The following is a 4,692-nucleotide window of genomic DNA, read 5'->3' as shown; positions in this document are numbered from 1 at the left end:
AACAGAACAAATTTATTTTTGGCAACTTGATTCCAAAATCAATGATGAATAAATATTTTATTCCACATATGTTACAAGGACGTACATTTGAGGATGGATATGACTCTCTAATCGCTCCTTTGAATTTTTTTTTATCTCATTGTATCAATGATAATTCAATGATAATTTCATTTTTTATTGATTATATTTATAGTGACATATACTCCTAATCGAGTGCTAATTAAAACTATAAAAAAGGCTAAGTTAGGGTTTTGGATAAACTAGGTTTTCCAAACAAGACGAACAAGGGTCGTGTGATGGTTCATCTCTTATCAAGTGAAAGAGATATAGGGTTTTTTCTCCATCTTTGTGAGAAGCTTTTGGTTGTTTCTTTTCTCCGTTGAACGTGAGAAATATAGTTTGTTTTCGTTTTGAGTTTCTGGATTCCATTGCAGGAATTGATGAACTTTGATTCAGCGATGAGGAGGATGAGGTCTTGAATTTTGAGATGGAACAGAGCACAAAGGTTAGTGCAGATCCAAGTCTACGTCTAATTGGACGCTTTCTCACCAACAAACCTATTAAGAATCACATCCGGTCTTGAATTTTGAAGTTTCTATCCTACTAAACTAGAAAATCTAGTATGTGACTCAAACACAAAAGGAGTACAGGTAGCCACACGACCCGACTCAGTTTGAGTTCAAATCCAAAACTAAGAAGGCAAGATAGGAGTTCAGGTAGTCTAATAACTCGATCCTCTTAAGTTCAAGTCCAACTAATGCGCAAACCTAAGGCGAATAAGACTCAAGTTCAGATAGAGCACAAGTCCAGGCAATAAATTAAAATGGAGACTTGCGACATCTGATGCTCAACTTGAGACAAGCCTAGGAAGAAAAATGTAACTACTAGAGCAAGAATGAATCCCTGTCAAGAATCAACTACATGAGTGACAAGGAGACTCACCAGAAACTATGAAGCAGGAATGCTCCCTGTCAAAAAACTTCAACAATGTCGACAAGGAGATTCACATGAAACTACACAACAGAAGTGGTCCTTGTTAGATGTATTTAACAAGACCAACAAGGAAAATTACTAGAGTACCTAAGGAGCAAGAATGGTCCCTGCAGAAGTCTTCAACAAGACCGACAAGGAGACAAATAACAAATATTATGGAAAGAGGTGGCACAAATTTTCTATCATGGTGGAGGTAACACCTGTCAAATTGATCAACTATGAAGAGTATCAATGCAAGAGGAGATGATAGCACAAATCTATGTTTAAGCAACTACATACGACATTTGAAGTTTTTGAAATATGCATCAAGGAGGAGTGTTGAAATATGATGCACATTTCTAGATATTTCTAGAATACATTAGAGAAAACTAGAATAACATAAAGTTGCTACATGTTTCTAGATCGCTCTATTAATGTTTAGGTTAAGTTAAAGCCTGGAAACATCTATAATAATCTTGTCTAGAAAATGAAAACAAAGGCCAAGATTATTCTAGTTCTAGAAACATCTACAAGCACATATAAATAGACTTATATGGGTACAATTGTATCCAAGCAATTGAGATGCAATGTCAATAATATTAGAGGCTTCACCATATCATATTCTTTCCTCCTACAATGAGGTAATTCCTAATGTGTGTCCTCTTGTCCCATATTACTAAACACTCTAACACCAACTCCTCTACACTATATATTTTTTCTCCAACAATATCATGCACTTTTTTGGGTGCATGTCCATGCCATACCTGTTGGACTCATCACCAAAAAAGTAGAAGGACCCGGGAACTTTATTGGTGAGTTAGTAAAGTACGATTCTAAGAATTCCTCCAATTTTTTGCAGACGTTTATGAGGATCCGAGTGAAGGTGGATGTCAGGAAGCCGTTGAAAGGAGCGAAGAAAATTAGTACGATGAAGGAGCACCGATAACAGTTCGATTTAAATATGAGAAACTTACATTAGTCTGTTATCTCTGCGGCTTGTTAGAACATGTAGATAATAATTGTGAGTGAACCGTCATAATATTCCTAAAGGCTTAAAAGCCCTTTCAACACTTCGCCTTGTTCCAAGACTCGTGCTTGGAGGGCTGTGAACCGTCATAATATTCCTAAAGGCTTAAAAGTCCTCTAGAATGGCTCAGACGCCCTCCGGAAGGGCTCATAAGGCCTAGGCGCGCCCTTCTTAGGGCGCCGCCTTTCTTAGCTTCTAGAAACCTCTAGAAACCGCCTAAAATACACAAATATCCCTATTGCTTGGGAACCAAGCAACTGAAACCCAAGCTCATACCATCCTTGAGATCATTCTCAAGGCATCCAATACTACTTTACACTACTACTACTTTACATAACATATATTGTGTAGTTAAAGTTGAAGAAAAGACAACAGTTAAAACATACAACTTTTCAAATCATTTACAGACTGTTTGGTGACCCTTAATTCCAACAAGAACGACAAAATAGCAATTATTGAATCATTTTTTCAAAGCAATTAATGGCCAGCTTTCTATGGAATCCATTTGGGGTCATCTGATACAAAACAATCCCAGCCCAATTGGAAACTTTCAGGAATTCATTTAACACTAAGACTAAAAATCATATAAATAATATGTCACACTATCAAGCATACATCAAGCATACATAAACTAAAACAAATGAATTAGATTAAAGAACCAAAAGAATCACACACAAAAATAGTAGTTGTAACATTTAAAATGCCAACAAACAAAATAAACTCAATTTGCATTACTCAATATAAGAGTCAGTAGCAAATTCTTTTTTTAAACCTCAGTGTTTTCAGCCGAAGGACAAAAGTAACAGTGCCATTAAATTCAGAAAACCCATTTGACCGCGAAAAACAAAATATAAATTAAACATAAATAATAGTTATGACAAAGCTCTCATTCTGATTTCAACCTTCGATTTGAAGATCCTTCAGCTGCAAAACCAATAAACCAAACTCATTACAATCACCTGTATGTACACAATTACCGCAAGCAACTCGCTAACAAAGGAATTGAAAGGAAAAAACTTACCTGGGTAGTGAAGAAGTTGTAGAACATATGAGTGTGAATAAAATAAGGGTAAAAATATCAACTAAAAAGCAAGTGACATACCCTTGCAATGAATCAAATTAAACATTTCAAAGCTAAAAACCGAAATTGGAGATGTTGAAGAAGGAAAAATGATAATGGTTGGACCTCACCTCACATGCTTCGACTAATAAAACATCCATTCACAACCTTGTTGTGCACTATTACTAACCATTCCCTTGATTCTCAGCCAGTATTCAAAAACCGTTCCTGTAAAATGTGCGAAACTATGCTGAATGGCGGAAGATCGTCGGACATCACAAAAACACTCAAACTCAAATCTAGCAAAAAATTGATACATAAATAGAGGACGTACCTGTTTGGTAGCGTATTTTCGTCACCAAACGTGTGTTTGTGGATGGTTTCCTTGCGATCTACAGAAGCTCCAGAACCAAGCTTCTTCAGTTAACATGGTTTTTCACCCATATTTTGTAAAAAAAAAAAAAAATCTTTTTCACTACAACACCAAATTACACAGAATTTTCACTACAATAAACACAATGTATCTATATAGCCAGACAGAAACAGGAAAATTAATACTTAGCCAACCAGTCCATAATTAAAACAACAAAAAAACCTTAAAGCCTCTATTTTTCCTGCAAATGAATTTCATCATTGTCAGATTCAAAAATTTGAGAAGAAACAGTTCCAAATTTTAAATTTCAGGCATAATAATATGACATATTACCTCTCCCATCTTGATTTAAAATAAGAATGACAATCACCTCTACACAAATTTTAGATTATAAATAACATTGACACAAAATCAACACCTTTAACCCCAAAATTTACAAATAAGATCAGTGGGTATGTAAAATCAGACTCAAGAAATCATGATTATCCCCTTAAAAACCCAAAAAAGGAAATCCAAAAAAGAAATTTGAACTATCGATTTTGTGAATCAATGAAAGGAAGTAGAGGAATTGAGATGTTTAGATCTATCAAAGAATCAGATGAAAAGGAGAGGAACATATACATACCAAAGAGAGAGAGAGAGAGAGAGAGAGAGAGAGAGAGAGAGAGGAATGAAAGCTGGCGTGGCTTGGCTGGTGAGGACAAAGCAATCACACGAGAGAAGAAGGGAGAGAGCAAGTCTGTGAAGGGGAATCCGGATTGAGTTTGAGAGAAGAGGAAGAAGAGGCTGGCGTGTGAGAGAGGGGGAGAGAAAGGAAGAAATTAAGCAGATAACAGAGGAATGGAAGGTTTAAGACACTTGTTTGGAAATTTGGTAGAAAGATATGAAAATTTGAGAGAGAGAGAGAGAGAGAGAGAGAGAGAGAGAGAGAGAGAGAGATTTTGGACGGTGCTTGAACAACGTGAATGCAGATTTTGGACGGTTTGGACGGTGCTTGAGCAACATGAATGCAGAAAGCATATATGAGGTTTATGGTGTTTGACAGCTTTGGTTCAGAAGGGCAAAAATGTAATTGGCAAACAAAAATGAATAAGTTAGGTTTTTCCCGCCTCAGGCCATCAGTACAAAATGGTATTGCTTGCAAAGGGAATTCTAGGGCTAACATGCAGCCCTTTACTCCATGAATAAATTTTATGATAATAAACAATAAACAAATCAAATTTAGGTATATGACATTATAGAAGTACTGTTTTCAAAAAA

At 35.9% G+C, this 4,692-nt stretch overlaps 1 long non-coding RNA gene across 1 annotated transcript; it reads right to left on the bottom strand.

The window, feature by feature from the left end:
• Positions 1 to 2,889: 2,889 nt before the first annotated feature.
• On the bottom strand, positions 2,890 to 4,393 carry LOC146900186 (uncharacterized). The gene is made up of 3 exons (XR_015023421.1): positions 3,766 to 4,393; positions 3,394 to 3,673; positions 2,890 to 3,287 (listed from the first exon to the last, which is right to left on the bottom strand). It is a non-coding gene; the product is annotated as an uncharacterized LOC146900186 (long non-coding RNA).
• Between the last annotated feature and the right edge of the window lie 299 nt (positions 4,394 to 4,692).

This window comes from Medicago sativa, chromosome 8, assembly GCF_051527215.1.
Source record: "Medicago sativa cultivar Bolivia chromosome 8, Bolivia_mono, whole genome shotgun sequence".
NCBI lineage: Eukaryota > Viridiplantae > Streptophyta > Magnoliopsida > Fabales > Fabaceae > Medicago > Medicago sativa.
The sequence above is the reverse complement of the archived record's forward strand: the minus strand, read 5'-3'. Positions and strand labels throughout refer to the sequence as shown.